Genomic DNA, 17,738 nt, shown 5'->3' with positions numbered 1-17,738 from the left:
CATGATGCATTACACAATTTGAGTCTCCATTATGCTATACATAATAACAAACCTCTCATGATGGATGACATGTTTCTATATCATGCATCTCATTTATTTGAGCATTGGATATTTTGTTCTAACTAACACATGCACGTATGCATCATGATGGATGATGTGTACATATACCACGCACACACAATTTTCCCTTTGCCTTTGTTTTGTGTAGGTACTTATGAACACTCGTCAACCTCACAATCCCATGAGTTGACGAAACGAGCTCTTGAGAGCAACGACGAATTGGGATCCCGTGGATTGTCCTTCCCACCATTCTCTTCGCGCAACGACTACGCGTATCTATTCTACTTGGCTCTCACACGGCTATGGGCTATATATCACTTGTTACTTTATGCCCATTGTATCTTGTTCACTTTGCATGTTACCTCCGTCGTATCTATAATTTTTGATTGTTCCATGCCAATATTATACAACTTTCATATACTTTTGCCAACTTCTTATACTATTTTTGGGGACTAACATATTGATCCAGTGCCCAGTGCCAGTTCCTGTTTGTTGCATGTTTTTTGTTTCGCAGAAAATCCATATCAAACGAAGTCCAAACGGGATAAAAACTTATAGAGATTTTTTTGGAATATATGTGATTTTTGGGAGGAAGAATCAACGCGAGACGATGCCCGAGGGGGCCATGAGGCAGGGGCGCGCCCCGAGGGGGTGGACACGCCCCTGGCCCTCGTGGCCACCCTGTAAGGCGGTTGGTGCCCTTCTTTCGCCGCAAGAAAGCCAATATCCGGATAGAAATCGTGTTAAAAATTCAGCCCAATCGGAGTTACGGATCTTCGGGAATATAAGAAACAGTGAAAGGCCAAAATCTAGAACGCAGAAACAGTGAGAGACAGAGAGACAGATCCAATCTCGGGGGGGGGAGGGTCTCGCCCCTCCATCGCCATGGAGGCCATAGACCAGAGGGGAAACCCTTCTCCCATCTAGGGAGAAGGTCAAGGAAGAAGAAGAAGAAGGGGGTCCCTCTCCCCCTCTCTCCCGGTGGCGTCGGAACACCGCTGGGGCCATCATCCTGTGACGGCGATCTACACCAACACCTCCGTAATCTTCACCAACATCTTCATCACCCTCCTCCATCTATCTACAATGGTCCACTATCCCGCAACCCGCTGTACCCTCTACTTGAACATGGTGCTTTATGCTTCATATTATTATCCAATGATGTGTTGCCATCGTATGATGTCTGAGTAGATTTTCGTTGTCCTATCGATAATTGGTGAATTGCTATGATTGGTTTAATTTGCTTGTGGTTATGTTGCTGTCCTTTGGTGCCCATCATATGAGCACGCGTGTGGATCACACCATAGGGTTAGTTGTATGTTGATAGGACTATGTATTGGAGGGCAAGAGTGACAGAAGCTTCAACCTAGCATAGAAATTGATGCATACATGATTGAAGGGGGACCAATATATCTTAATGCTATGGTTGGGTTTTACCTTAATGAACGTTAGTAGTTGCGGATGCTTGCGAATAGTTCCAATCATAAGTGCATAGAATTCCAAGTCAGGGATGACATGCTAGCAGTGTCCTCTCCCACATAAAACTTGCTATCGGTCGAGTAACATAGTCAATTGCTTAGGGAAAATTTCAAAACTCCTACCACCACTTTTCCACACTCGCTATACTAACTTCATTGCTTCTTTACCTAAAACAGCCCCTAGTTTTTATTTACGTGCTCTTTATATTCTTGCAAACCTATCCCATTACACCTACAAAGTAATTCTAGTTTTATACTTATTCTAGGTAAAGCAAACGTCAAGCGTGCTTAGAGTCGTATCGGTGGTCGATAAAACTTGAGGGAATATTTGTTCTACCTTTAGCTCCTCGTTGGGTTCGACACTCTTACTTATCGAAAGAGGCTACAATTGATCCCCTATACTTGTGGGTTATCAGCTTTCCATCGGTATACCACTTGCTCAATTCCAGTGAGTAGATGGAGAGCTACGAGCACAAAAAGCATGTGAAAAACAGAGTGAAGTTCAAGTAGACATATCGAGAAGTTCAAGTTCTTCGCGCGGTGCATTTTCGAAGAATTTGTTTCGCGATAAAGGTAGAACGCATGATCTCGGTGTTTTCAAAATTACTTGAAAACGGCTAGGAATTAGAGAAAACCATCAACATGAAAAAGTTTCGCATTTTCCGTAGCTTTTCAATGGTATATTATTTGCCCCATTCTGATAAAGTTTGTAGAAATTGTGGCCAAAATACGTTTGTAGCCATTTTCAAAATTGACTAAGAATCGTCTGGAATTGTTAGAAACAATATATACCAAAAAATTGCATTTCCTCAAGCTTTCCAACTCCATATCATTTGCTGCATTCGGACGTACGGTTAAAAAATTAGCTCGAAAATACAAACTCGGTGGAACTTGTACCGTTTTCTAAATTACTCTTAAACTGTTCAAAATTAGAGAAAACTTTCAACATGAAAAAGTAGCGCATTTGCATAACCTTTCCAACGCCATATCATTTGCCTCAATTGGATTAGCCGTTTAGAAATGACATTGAAAATACGAACTCGGTTGTTCGGTTTGCGAAATTTTACAATTTCCAAATTACTCTATAACCATAGGGAATTAGAGAAATTTTCAACATGTGGAAGGAGCGGTTTTGCGGTAGCTTTCCAACGCCATATTATTTCCCTCATTCCAATAAACGGTTTAGAAATGTGATCGAAAATACTTCATGTTTTTTGTATGAAGAAAAAATGTTCTCAAAACTGCTCTTAAACTGCTTGCATTTTGCCAAAATTTTAACTTGGGTCATGATACTCGTGTCCATAGCTTTCCAACGGCATATCGCAGGCTTCATTTGGGCAATGTTTGTGGAAGTTCAACCTAGCACTGGGGGAAGTTCAACGTACTACTATCAGGGCAGGTTAGGTTGTGATCAGAATAATAATCTAATCCCGTGATCAGAATATATATATATATTAGAAGTACTCCTAGTTTCTGTATCATTGAACTTACTGTGTAACAAATTTATATTTTTTTCAACAATAGTCTTTAACTCGAACTGACACAACTACACGACATGTACTATTAGAAATAACAACATACAACTTGCAGTGGTAGCTGAACCTTATATAAAGCATAGTAGCTACTTGGACTGATGCATAAGTTTATGTTTTTTTACTGGAACTGAAGCTAGTATATTGACACTACGTGCTAAAAATATAGCAGGCAATGTCTTGTGTTAGATGTTGATGAAATTCAAAACTGGTCAAAGTTAACTGTTACTGGTGTGATTTGCTAAGATGAGTAAAATACATGCAGACAAGAGCTGGAAATCAATTTCTCATCTGAGATGACTAGTTGTAGTATGTTTATGAGCTTGCTAACTGAGCATATGCATGCACATGTCTGAACTAAAAATATACTTAAGCTCTTATTCCTGATTAGCTTAGAACAAACATTTATGATGCTCTTTGTTATAATGTAATAGCGAGATCTTTGTTATCTCACATGTTCCTCGAACTTCAAAAAGAGAGTGCGACCATGTGGCTTCGGAGCGAAATGGATGAGTTGCCTACCTAGAAGAGGTATTTTGATCTGGTTCATAATGTTCTTGCTTGCTTGGTCTTGTTCTTAAGCTCCTATTCCTGATTAGCTAGAAATCAATTTCTCATCTCCGAACTGACAATATACATAAGCTCCTATTCCTGGTTAGCTTGGAACAAACATGTTTTTCTTGTGAATGAATGCTTTGTCTACATACTAATTTGAATAAAGGGCAAATAACAGGAAGAAACTGAACCATACTGTTGGGCAATCAGCAAGAAAGTAATTGTAGTGTTTTTGTTAGAGAAATAGATACACTTTGGTAGTGAACAATCATACTAAATCTAAATTTTTAGTTGTATATATAATCTGTACATATAAATTTTTAGTTTTGATCTGTACATATATTGATCTGTAGTATATATGCAAAGAGTTTCTGTCAACCTTTCTCTGCAGTGTATATATGGTATGTACGTATAAATTTTTAGTTGTGAGTTTCCAGTGCTAGTACTCGATGTGAGATATCTATGTGACCTGATGCTAGAGTTTGCTTTTCTCTGTTTGCTTCAAGTTAGATCTGTTTGCATCAAGTTATATCTGGCTCAAGTACATCACATATAAATTTTGTTATACTTTTTGACAAAGGAGAGCGAGTCCATCGGTATTAGATCATGAAGTATAAGAAACAGACTCCATGCCATATTTCCCCCCTGTTTCTTTTCTTTCTTGAGAAAGTATTTGTAACATCCCAAAATTCTAAATTTTGGAATGCTAAATTAAATAATTAATTATGATTGTTTGTTTGATTGTTGTGTGATTAATTGTGATTGAGTGGAAATTGAAACTTTCTGAAAGTTCAATGAGAGGGAATAAAAGGACTTCCCCAAAAGATTCATCTTGCATTTTGATCTCCGTGAATTCAAATTCATCACAAAACCCTAGAATGAAGATAATATGACTTCTTCCATCTAAAGAAATGAAAATGGGTTTTGAAAAAAAATTGAATTCCATTTGAAAAATAGTCCAACTAAGAAACTTTATACCACTCAAGGATTTTTATGAGAGAAGATAATAGGACTTCTTCAAAATATATGAAATAGAGTGGGAAGTGATGAGCAACACTTTTGAATTTCATTTGGTTCACTTTTGAAAACTTTTCCATTTTGAGTTTCAAAATCATTTCCATGAAACAAAGAGAGTGGGAAATATGACTCCTTCAAATATCAACAAGGAAAAATGGAAATGGATAATGAAACCAATAGAAGCATTTTAAAAATATTTTAAAACATATGCATATCATAATATGACTCCTTCAAAGATTCAAATAATATTTTCCACTCAAGAAAAACGAATGAGAGGGGATAAGATGACATCCTCAAATTGTAAAAGAGTTGGAAATTTCATTTGTTATTAGTTAGAGTTTTAGAGTTTATTTGGTACTTATTTTATTTGCAAAAAGTGCATTAATTGCCTTAGGAAAATATTTTCAAAATGTTCTGTGCTTAAATTAATGTTCACTATGTTATCTATTATTAGTGACTTTATAAATCAATATGGTATTTTTTATAAATTTGTTTGGAGTTGTTTTGTCCTCAAAATGTTTTCTAGAAAAACAACACCGCCTAGACCGAAACAGAGTTCGGCCCAGGAGCGCGACGCACGGCCCAGCCGGCCTTTCGGCTCACGCCGCAGCTCCCGCGCCCGATTTCCCTCGACACCGGTCGCCCGCTGCCCTCTTCCTCTCCCTCTGTCCCGCTGCCAGGTGGGGACCGCTCCCCAGCTCATCTCCAACCTCCCGCTCGCCCCGCTCGAATGAGTACTACTCCGCGCTCCCGCAACCACCGCCGCGCCCAGCTCAGGATAGAGCTTATCCGCTGCTCCCCGAGCCCCTAGCAGCGCCTATATAAAGGCCAGGAACCCCTCTTCTCACTTGGCTGTCCCTCTCACCCTCTCGACGCCTCTAGCCGTCTCCATCGTCGTATGCATCTCGCCGGAGTTCGCGCAGTACACCAGAGCGCCGCCGCCTTCGCTCCGCTCCGTCCAGACGCCGACGACGACCTCCACCACCACCATTAGGGACGCCTCGTCTAGCCGCACCGTCTCGTCCACTTACCCACCGCCGAGGACCGCCGCAGTCGACCGCACGATGACACCCAAGCTCACCAGAGCAACGGAGCTCCGCCGCCATCGCCTTGCTCCGTTCTGGCCAACCCGACACCCCGCGCTACCACCACCCGGTCGCCCTCGACACGCCGGACCCCGCCGCCTCCTTCCCCGCGGCTGGAACCCGTCGGAGCCGCCGCCCCGCCGCCACCGCCGTCGCCGCCGTTGCCCTCTATGAGCCGTCCCTTCCCTTGTTCAAATTAGATTAGTTTTTTTTCATTTGAACCGGTGAGGTTAACCGCGGTTTTAATTAAACCGTGCGGTTTTAGTTAAACCGATCCCTAGTTTATTTTATTAACTGTCGTGTACTGTTTACGTTAATTGCCAAGCGTTCACCCTATAAGCCAAGCAGCGAACATTTTTCAGCCAGCCACGGACCGCCACGTGGCCAGGGACCTAGATGCAGTAACTTTTATCATAGATTAGCCCCCGAACTTAGAATAGTCATAACTCTTTAACCGCAAGTCCAAATTAGATGAAACCAGTGGCAAAGTCTTCGTCATGTTTAGATCTATCCAGTGGCTTCATTTTTGTAAACTTTTGTCAGATTCAAACTTGAAATTATTTAGATTTAAATTCAAACTTCAAATGGCCATATCTCCTAAACCGTAGCTCAGTTTGAGTTGATTCTTTTTGCATCGTGTCAGTGTAGCCAAACCCTATCACTTGGACCAATCTCATGGCACTTTTCACACACTGGGATTTTTCCATGATAGTTTCACTTATATGCCTTGTATGCACTATAGTTCACATCACAATTTTGAACCGTATTTCACACGTTGCTTTTGCACTTAGTATTTTTTTAATAGTTAAGTGTGTTGTGTGTTCATTTGGATTTTTCGAGTCTTTTCATGTTGCATGTTATTTGGTTCTCCGAAATGATTGCTTATGTGAATGCAATGTTTGACTTCATAGATTTTCATCGGAGAGTGACGAATAGTTCTATTAAGTAAATTTCTAAGAGCGATATAATCTTCATCAACTATTACCAGGAAGTTCACATTTGACCATACTTTTAATTGCCTATGTTTTTATATGCACTTAGTCCTTTGTGGTAGGATTGCATGGTAGGAATCTTATGTCGGATGGCTATGCATTTACCTAGTAGTTCATTTGAGGTAGGTCTGCACCATACAACCTTGTCACCACCGTGTAAGTTTATTTCTGCCTCGCAAATTTAGACATGGATTGGGAAGTGTTCATGGTGAGACTTGAGTGACAAAGTAGTAATCGGGACCAAGACTTAAATGAACTACTTGGGCGAAATTGGTTTGAATGGTGGCAAAGTATGCATGGGAAATGTCGGATTTTGGGTTCCGGCAGACCCTTGAGGTTCGAACACTGGGGTGCGCGCGGAGATTTCGCCCCCTACCTACCTGCACCCCTCCGCCATGCTAGGATCTAAACTCAGGAAAGAACAACACAAGAGACACAGGGTTTATACTAGTTCGGGCCACTGTTGTGGTGTAATACCCTACTCTAGTGTGTGGTGTGGTGGATTGCCTCTTGGGCTGATGATGATGAACAATACAAGGGAGAACAGCCTCGCGAGGGTCTGTTCTTGGCTGGGGCGATGAACTGCTCGGTGGAGTTCAGTCACCTTTTTCTCTCTCTCTCTCTGCTTTCCTCCAACTGACCGACCCTGATTTCGACCCTAGCTTGTTTCTGGGTTGGCTGATTCTCGATCCTCTCTACCCTGGGGGTGGCTAGTCCTATTTATAGAGGCCCTGGTCCTCTCCCCAAATATTGAGCGGGAAGGGAGCCAACAATGGCGGGCTAATTTGAAGGGGGACATCAAGTATCAGCTATCCTGACAAAAGCAGTCTTCGCCTGTGCAAAGCTCTGGTGATGACGCCGTCTTGGGCTCCACTGTGACCTCCATCTTGTAGTCCTCCTGGTCTTGGTCTCGTTGCACCGAAATGGCAACCTTTGCCTGATGCCTCGGTACTCCACGGCTGCGCTTGCCCCCTTTGCACCAAAGAGGGAAGGAGGACGCTGCGCGGGCTGGCACCCGCCTGGCGCCCTGAGTCGTCATGGCTTGCGTCACGGGCACCTCGTGAGGTACCCCGCCTTGATCTCTCCGCCTCCTCGTGAGCCAGCCTGACGAGGCCGTGCCTAAGGAAGCTCCGCGTCGTCCGCCCCGCGAGGCTTGGCCCCTCGCGAGGGTCTTGGGTTTGTGTTGGTGAAGACGGGCCGTGTTGGGCCCCCCTTTGAGCCATGCCGCAGGCCGCAGGCAGGCAAGTCTGGGGACCCCCGTTCCCAGAACACCGACAGTAGCCCCCGGGCCCAAGGCGCGCCCGGGCTTGGCCGTGCGGGGAGGCGGAAGGGCAAGAGCGAAGCGCCGCGGGCCCTAACAGCCTGCGGCCTTGGGCACTGCGTGGCGGTTGATTGGACGTGGGCGGCACTGTTCCCCCACGCCCTCCTTATCTTGCGTCGTGCTAGGCGGACCCGTAGTCATACACAGTCGTTCCCCTTTATCGCTCGGGCGCCCTCTGTCCTTCCTCCGCTCGAACTCCGGTTTCTGTTTTCAACTCAATCTCGAACCTCCCTCCCCCCCTTCCCATCGCCATGGCTCCGACGAAGAAGGGGAGAGGGAAGAAACCCGTGTCTCCGCCTTGCCCGCCGCCGTCGGCGGCCCCCGCCGAGGGCTTGGGCAAGGTCAGCTTGGCTCTGGCCACCATCTTCAATGAATGCGGGAGGACGACGGCCTGGCCCGCGTCCCACTTCTCCATCGACAGGACAGCCACCGAGGTCCCGTATCTTGCCGACGCCCTGTGGGCGGGTCTGGTTCCCCCCTTTTCCGATTTCTTCAACGCCGTGCTTTCCCACTATTAGATCCACATGATGCATCTGGGTCCTGAATCCATCACCCTCTTTTCGGTTTGCGCCTTTGTTTGCGAAGCTATGGTGGGCATCCCTCCTTCGGTTGCCTTGCTGCGCCACTTCTTCTCGTTGCATCTTGCCGACCCTACCCAATGCTGGGCTTGCGTGAGCTTCGTTGCCGCGCCTGAGACGGCGGCCTCTGGGATTGACTTCAAGCTCCCCCTGCCCGCGGTTGGGTTCCGCGAGCGGTGGCTGTATGTGGACGCAGGGGTGCCCAGCCCCCTGCTATTGGAGCCGACCTCACCTGCCATCCCCAATTCGGGCTGGAGCCAGGAGACGCTTGAGAGCCCCCGGCTTGTCTTTGTCTGGCGCCGCTTCGTGCTCTTAAGGTCGCTTGGCGTGACAGCGCCCAAGGTGGTGAAGGAGTTCCTGCTATGTCGCGTTCTCCTCTTCAACGCCACTCTCGCCGGATGTGGGCCTTCCATGGGCGCGAGGATCGTATGAGGCTCTAGGAAGAGGACCTGACTCCCGAGGTGCTGAGGACGGCGCTCTTGACCCTGGCTGGGGACCCCAACCCCGACAGCGTCCGGCAGGGAGGGGCCTTGTTGTACCTCTGCCAGAGAAGGGGCGACTTTGTGAAGCAGATGCCTGTCTTTGATGAGTGGGGGCCACGCTCCGCCGGCCTTCAGGGGCCTCGCGAGAACCTAGTGGTGGTGACTGCCCTTCGAGTCGGCCAAGGCGACTCATCCTCGAGTGGCAGAGCAGGGAGGCACGAGGCGCCAGAGGCCGAGGGGGCTCCCGGCGCGGTGACAGCGTCGGGCGAGGCTCATGAGGAAGCAACTCTTGGGGCCCGTGCCGCTGAGGCTGAGGGTGGCGAGCAGCTGCCCTCAGTGCCTGCGACTGGGGCCCCTGAGGCTCCAGCTGCGTCTCTTGGGGAGGCGATTGGCAGCGTACATCAGGCAGGCGCCTCTGCCGCAGATCACCTTGACGCTCCGTCTTCGTCGAAGGTTGATCCATGTGCCCAACTCTTGGGCCGTTTCTGCGTGAACTTCGAGGCTCTCCGGAAGAGAAGGGAGGCCCTGGGCGACGATTACCCTTGTCGCCTGCTGAAGCGTAGGAAGTACTTCGCCACTGATGAGTAAGCCTTCTCCTTTCCCGGCTCCCGATCCTTCTGTTACTTGTACTGACCCTTGCTTTGCAGGCCCCTTCCAGCCGAGCTTGCGGAGACGGCTGAGGAGCCGTCCCCCTTGGCTTCGCCCCCTCCACCATCCTCGAGCGCTCCGAGCAGCGGAGCCCTTGTGGTGAGGGCGATGGAAGAGGCGAACCATCCCGAGGTGCACCGTGGCCCCGCGCACCTCGCGATCCTCCTTCGCGGGCCTTCTCATGGCATAGCCAGCCTGCCATGGGCCTCTCGCCTGGTCGTGAACTGCGATTGGATGAGGCGCTTCCTGCGCTCTTCTCCTGAGGACGGGCTGGCCCTAGGCCGGGTTGCTAACGCGGCGTGCCCGGCCGTCGCGAGGGTGCCAGCCCCCAGCCCCCAGCCCGGAGGGGGAGTGCTGACTCGCGGCCCCCAACGCTTTCTTGGGGCGGATGATGGTGTGGAAGACGTGCTCGAGCGCGCTCGGGAGCGTCGCACTCTCCGCCAAGGATTCCTTCGAAGGGCGGCTGACGCAGTGAGCCTGCTTGGTGAGGAGCTTGCTGATGAGGACGCGTGCCTTGAGGCTGAGGGCCTGCGCCTGGCTACAGAGAGGCGCGAGCTAGAGGGCGCCATCGCCCTTGCGCGCCGTCAGCGTGATCTTGATGAAGCAGAGGCCAAGGCGTCGTTTGTGGCCTCTCGGGAGGCCCGGTCTCAGGCCGCTGAGGAGGCTCGGGAAGCTGACCGGCGGCAAACGGCTGCGGAGGAGCGGGCTCGGGAGCTTTTGGCCTGGTGCCACTCGCTGGAGGAGCAGGTGGAGCTGCGCGAGGCAGCCCTCGCATCGATGAAGGTGGCCTCTGGCGACTCGGCAAAGCTCCAGAAGCGTGAGGAGGCGCTGACACTGGAAGCCGCCGAACGTACCCACGAGTACGAGCGTCTGGAGACGAGGGAGCGCTTGGTGATGCAGGCGGAGGATAATGTTGCTGCACAGCAAGCCCGCGTCCTGGAGGAGGTCGGACATCGAGTGGCGATGGCGCATTTGAACCTCGAGCACGAGTTCGAAGAGAAGCTGGGGTTGATCCAGGCCGAAGCTGAAGGCAGGACTGCCGCCTTGAGGGCCAAGCTGGAGGAGGCGGCGCGGCGGGCCGATGCTTCCCGGGCCGCCCTTGAGGTGGCGCGAGGTGAGTTAACCACCTCCCGGGCTGAGGTGCTCCGTCTTTGCCAGCGGGTGGAGGAGGCTGAGGCCGTCGCGTGTCAGAATGCGGAGGAGATACGTCAGCGGCGGATCTTGGAGCATGAGCACAGCCCCATGCTCACCACTCTCCGGGAGAGAGCCAACGCGGCCTTGGGCAACATCTGCGAGGAGGTCGTCGGTGAGCCACACGCAGTCAACTACGCGGGCAATCTCCAGTTCTTCGCTGATGTGGTGACGCAGCTGGAGGCGCGGTCGACCAGGGCTGATAGGTTGGTGGAGGAGAGGAGCCGCGCCCTGCTCAGACGCGCCTTTTCCCGCGTCTTCAGTCACCTCCGGAACATGGATCCCCATTTTGATTTTGATGCCGCCATCGCCCCAGTCCCCCAGGCTGTCCGAGGCGACCTAGCGCACTGGGTGGAGGACAATGTGGATGCTCTTATCAGGGCCTTCACCTCAGACAACGATGATGCGATCGTGGCGGCCGACGAGGGCGGCGCGATGGGCGGCCCTGACGCCGCTGGCGGCGACACGGACAGCGATGGCGAGTTCAGCGACGCCAGCAACGGCTCAGGTGGTGCTCCTGAGGACGCATTGGGGGATTCGTCCGACTGACTGTACATCGTTCCTGCTTCCTTAACCTGCATGAATAGAACTCAGGTTTTGGCCTGATGACTGTGAGAGCATTTTGGAGGGGGGGGGCTCATGTAAAACTTGTGTTTATCGTATCAGTAGAAGCTACATCGCCCATGTGCCCACGCCAAGTGGCTGGCTTAAGCGACGCGCTGGTCGGCTAGTATACCTTTGTTCCGCGCTGGCCCTGAGGCAGCCCGCGGGGGGTTGTGGTGTCCTCAATGTCCCCTGATTGAATCCATAGGATCTGCAGTAAAACACCCTCCTGAAAGGATGCGGCGGCGGCAGTCTGGGCTGCGCGCAAGCTAGGCCTGACCCGGCTCGCGAGGGGCTCACGAGGGGCTCGCGAGGGGAGGCGGAGTGGTAACCAAAACGCGAGAAATCGCTCGAACGAGACTAAGCACCCCTCCCCGAAAACACGCAAATCTCAAATTCGAATCCAACTTGAATCCAGCGGGGGAAAGCGACAACCAAGGGGAAGAGCAACGAAAGCAAACAAAAGGCCGCGTCCGGCACCTAATCTAGTCTTGGACGTCTTCTCACCAGCGCGGAGCTAAGTGCTGCCACTGGACGTGGGAGGGAGCCCCAGGGCCTGAGGCCGGCACCCCTGAGACTCCGGGGCGTGTACAGCCCCACTCATTATTATGTGAGAGTGTCACGGGGCGGCGAGCTTCACAGGCACTGGGCCTTCTTCACAGGTACTGGCCTTGCTTCATATCGCCAGATGAGGGCCCCGCCTTGTGCCACACTCTAGTGCCATCAACGACGACCGGAAACCAGGACGCCGCCGATGGGGCAGAGCGGTCGCCAGCGGTTCCCCCGACGACCACGGGTCCTCCGCCGGGGGCAGGCCCTGGGACACCTCCCCAGCGGAGGGCCTACCTCCTGAGAACACCTTGCTCCAAACGCCGCGGTGGTGATGTCGAATCCCTGCCCAGCCCCCTGAGCCCTCCTCCTGAGGGGTAGGAGGCTGTGGGAGCGGAGCAGCTGCCCGCTGTGGCAACCTGCACCTCTTGCGATCCATGGTTAGCGTATGCCTGCTGAAGAATTAGCGGTACCCGATAATCGTTGCTTCCAGCGTGCCCAGTGGGACCGTCCCGAGACTCCTGGAAGGGCTCAGCTTCTGGCGCCTCGTCCCCCCGGCTTGGGCTGAGGAGCGAGCCTGGTTCGCCCTCGTGTGAGTGTCCTTGGTCGATCATGAGGGGCACGTATTCCTCCGGCGCCGCCACCCTAATGACCACGCCGTAGTGCTCTGCGCGCCACGTGGTCCTGCCTGACGCGCCTACCGTGGGGTGGCAGTGCGGCTGTCCACTGGGGCCGCGGGTTGCATCGAGCCCTTCTTCTTCGCGGACCAGGAGCGGGGGCTGCGCCGCCGCCGGTCCGGTGCTGACAGCCTCGCCAGTGTTGGAGTAGCCTTGGAGCCCGAGGGTGCGCGGGGGGCCCCCGCGCGGGCCGCCCTGGGTTGGAGATGGGAGCTCGATGCAGAAGGGGTGAGCCACCGAGGCGGCGAAGCCCAAGAGCTCTGCCACCCGCTCCAGCAGCATGTCGCGGCCGCCCTCCAGCAGTCTGCACTGCAGCAGCTCTCGGGCCATCGTGAGCGCGGCCCTCGAGTTCGCTTGCTCCCGGCGGGCGTACGGTGTCGTGGTCGCGGCGTGATTGGAGGCCCTTGCTGCCGACCGCGCCTGCCGTGTGAGAGTTGTCGAAGCCTGTCCACGTCGCTCGCGGCCCGCAGCGCCCTGTGGACCGCGAGCTCCCTGGGACACGGGGTCGCCTGAGGCGAGCGGCTCTGCACGGGCGGGCCATGCCGCCCATGGGTCTGGGTTGCCCTCCTGGTCGCCGGGCATGGTGATGACGACGCGACGGGGCACGGAGCGGTGGAAGACGAATTCCGGTGCACCCCTATCTGACGCGCCAAATGTCGGATTTCGGGTTCCGGCAGACCCTTGAGGTTCAAACACTGGGGTGCACGCAGAGATTTCGCCCCCTACCTACTTGCACCCCTCCGCCATGCTAGGATCTAAACTCAGGAAAGAACAACACAAGAGACACAGGGTTTATACTGGTTCGGGCCACCGTTGTGGTGTAATACCCTACTCCAGTGTGTGGTGTGGTGGATTGCCTCTTGGGCTGATGATGATGAACAATACAAGGGAGAACAGCCTCGCGAGGGTCCGTTCTTGGCTGGGGCGATGAACTGCTCGGTGGAGTTCAGTCACCTTTTTCTCTCCCTCTCTCTCTGCTTTCCTCCAACTGACTGACCCTGATTTCGACCCCAGCTTGTTTCCGGGTTGGCTGATTCTCGATCCTCTCTACCCTGGGGGTGGCTAGTCCTATTTATAGAGGCCCCGGTCCTCTCCCCAAATATTGAGCGGGAAGGGAGCCAACAATGGCGGGCTAATTTGAAGGGGGACAGCAAGTATCAACTATCCTGACAAAAGTAGTCTTTGCCTGTGCAAAGCTCTGGTGATGACGCCGTCTTGGGCTCCACGGTGACCTCCATCTCGTAGTCCTCCTGGTCTTGGTCTCGTTGCACCGAAATGGCAACCTTTGCCTGATGCCTCGGTACTCCGCGGCTGCGCTTGCCCCCTTTGCACCAAAGAGGGAAGGAGGACGCTGCGCGGGCTGGCACCCGCCTGGCGCCCTGAGTCGTCATGGCTTGTGTCACGGGCAGCTCGTGAGGTACCCCGCCTTGATCTCTCCGCCTCCTTGTGAGCCAGCCTGATGAAGCCGTGCCTGAGGAAGCTCCGCGTCGTCCGCCCCGCGAGGCTTGGCCCCTCGCGAGGGTCTTGAGTTTGTGTTGGTGAAGACGGGTCGTGCTGGGGCCCCCTTTGAGCCACGCCGCAGGCCGCAGGCAGGCAAGTCTGGGGACCCTCGTTCCCAGAACGCCGACAGAAAATCCATGGTGGTGCACCACTAGTGGTCCGTCCGCCTAGGCTCAAAGGGATCAAACATTGTTAGTGTGATCTCTTCCGACATAGGCTAGCAGATGTAGAATGAGCAGGTGTACCGGTCTACCCGTGGGTTAAGAGGAAATACTTTCGAAAGACTATGCCTCGGTCATCCTGTTCTCAAACGCCAGGCAGTGCGAGAACTTCAAGGGAGGCGATCGAGTCTTGTGGGGAAAAGTGCACAAACCTCTTCAGACTGTTAAAACCTAATCGATTAGCTGTGTCCCCGGTTACAGACAACTTGAGCATCTAGCAGTGAAAATGATGGGAGATCTCATCACTCTTAATTTAAACAGTTGGGTTTTAAAAAAACTTTGGGAATGGATTGAGTTGGGTTTGCCAAATCATCCTATGTTATACTATAGTGGTAGAATAATATGTTTTCTTCACGCAAAAAACTAGCTTTATGCAAAAACTAAACTTAGAGCTTTCCACCAGCCAAATTGCATGTACAAATAGGTTCATTATTCTTATGATGTGACTTTCCAGTACATTCAATGTACTGACCTACAGGGCTGTAACGCCTTATGTTGCAAGAATTTTTACGACAAGTAAGAGTTACGTTGTAGGGTTACGGTCTACACTCAACTTGCCATTGGCGTTGATGGGACTCCACAACCGTTTGATTGTTTTCGCTGAGACTTATGAGGTATATATCAGTTTTACGTTATTTATACATGTGATTGCACTTTGATATATACATTGATGTACTGTGTGTGCCAGCATACCGATCCAGTGAAAGGACCACGATGTCGCCTAGAGGGGGGGTGAATAGGCGTTTTAAAATCTTATACGGATTTGGCTATATCCTAATGCGGAAATAAACTAAGAGGATACTTTTCAAGCACAAATCCTAAATATACCAGGCTAACTAAGTGCACCAACAACTTAGGATAAACAAGATGAGAACAACGAGGATATGAGTAAGCACAAGTAAGTTACACAAACTTACTCAATGTATATCACAAGATATATAAATGAATAATACACACAACCACAAGTAAGCAATACAGGCTTACACAAGTTATGTCACAAGATATGGAAATGAATGTTACAAGCTAGCAATTCACACTAAGCACACGATAGAACAATAGTAGCAAGTATGAATTGCGGACTATAAAGTGTTGGCCTAGATAATCTCTACGATATGGTAACCAACACAATATAATGAGGACAACAAGATATAGTGAATGCAAGGTCAAGAGACCAAAGTAAACCACAAGTAGTGGCTAGGGTTAGAATTAACCGAAGACACGGAGACGAGGATGTATCCCAATGTTCACTTCCTTGGAGGGAAGCTAGTCACCGTTAGAGAGGTGGATGTTACCACGAAGGCACACCAACGCCACGAAGGCTCACCCTATTCTCCTTGAGATATCACCACGAAGGCGATTCTCAACCACTAGTGGTAGACCTTGAGGCGGCCTCCAAACCTTCACAAACTTTCCGGGGGACAAATCACAAGTTGATTCCTCACCGGAGCACTCCTACCGCCTAGGAGTCTCCAACCTCCAAGAGTAACAAGATCAAGGGGGAAATGCTCAAGACTTGCTCAAATCACGAATTGCTTTGGTCACAAGAGGGAGAGGGAGAGGATCTATCTTTTGATTGGAACAACTCACAAGAACACTCACTAATCTCTCCGGGATCTAAGATTTGGTGTAGGAGAAGTGAGAGGGAGCCACTTGTGTTCTTGGGACGATTTGCGATGAAGTGCTCAACCCTCCCCCGGAGTGGGAGAGGGATATTTATACCCCCAAAGAAAATAGAGCCGTTTCCCGCAGTTGTTGACCTGCCCGGATGATCTGGACGCATACCCGGATGATCCGGGCAATGCCCGGATGATCCAGGAAGGTCAATATACAATGTGGTGAAGTAGATACCCGGATGTCCGGGAACATAGCCGGATGATCCGGGCAATTCCCGGATGATCCGGGTGGGTAGCCGGATGATCCGGCTAGCGGAATAAGCTTCTGTGATGAATTTTACGAATAACTCGGATGATCCGGGCAGAAACCCGGATGATCCGGGCAAAGCCCAGATGATATGGGAGAGGACCCGGATGATCCGGCCAAACCAAACTGCTGCAGCCTAGAAACTGAAACAGGCACAACTTTTACATCCGGACTCCGATTTTGATGATCTTGGGCTCGTTTTGAAGCTATGAAAAAAACCTAGGTCCTCACATAGAGAACCACTCAAGATGAACCAAAATGGAGGATGCAAAATATGCAAAGGTTTTATCATGTATTTGGGTAACCTATTTGGCTTTGGATTTTCTTTGGTATATAGGATATGAGTGGAATTGTGTAGAGAAGATGTTGACTTGAGCAAATCTATCACGAACCCCTTTGATCCCCTCTTAATAGTGTGGGATCCCTATAATTCAAGAATCATAAAAGGTCTACACTACATAGCTATCAATAATCCATTCTTGAGTGTATGTGTTCCTTCGGTGTTCATCACTCCACAACACTAACGTCGAAGGAACTAATACCTTTGACTTGAGCCTTTCACTTGAGCTTGAAGTTGAAGTTTCTTCTTGGATCAAGTTGAATGGCAAGACATTGGTGAAGTCTTCAAGTAGCTCCCCCATACACAATGTGGGAAGCTTTGCTTTGTATTTATCTTCATGTGTCCATCATGTGATCATCCACAAGCTTCAAGCATGTAATCCTTCGGGATAGTTATCTTGAACTTGCCCTTGTCAACCATGATCATCAACACTTGATGTCATCCTCTCATAGACACTTGAAATATATCTCTCGATGCGAGCCCATGAGAATCTCCTCTCAAAAACATAGGCAACACATAGTATGGGTTAGTACACAAAGCGCAATTGACAAATTCTTACCATACCACAAGATCTCACATGGCACATGATTTGCGCTTGTGTGTTGACCATCTTTTAATTCAATCTTCGATCTTCATCTTGGTCAACCTTAATCTTTTCTCCATGATTAATCTTGATGCACAACTACATGTATATGGCATTCATTCCGAATCCATTCAATATCCTTCTTGCATCACCCATGGAACAAACCTTCCTATATAACTTGATGTCATTGTTTCTTCATAGGAATTGTCATTCATTAACAAGTCTCAATGCATATATAGATGTTGATGGATTTCATCCACCAATTCATCCAATATTCTTCATGCATTGCAAATGGAACTTTCCTTCAAATGTATATCTCAGTGCAAACATTAGTCCATTAGGATTGTCATTTAATTACCAAAACCACACATGGGGACTACATGTACTTTCAATCTCCCCCATTTTG

This window comes from Triticum aestivum, chromosome 1A, assembly GCF_018294505.1.
Source record: "Triticum aestivum cultivar Chinese Spring chromosome 1A, IWGSC CS RefSeq v2.1, whole genome shotgun sequence".
Lineage (NCBI taxonomy): Eukaryota > Viridiplantae > Streptophyta > Magnoliopsida > Poales > Poaceae > Triticum > Triticum aestivum.
The sequence above is the reverse complement of the archived record's forward strand: the minus strand, read 5'-3'. Positions refer to the sequence as shown.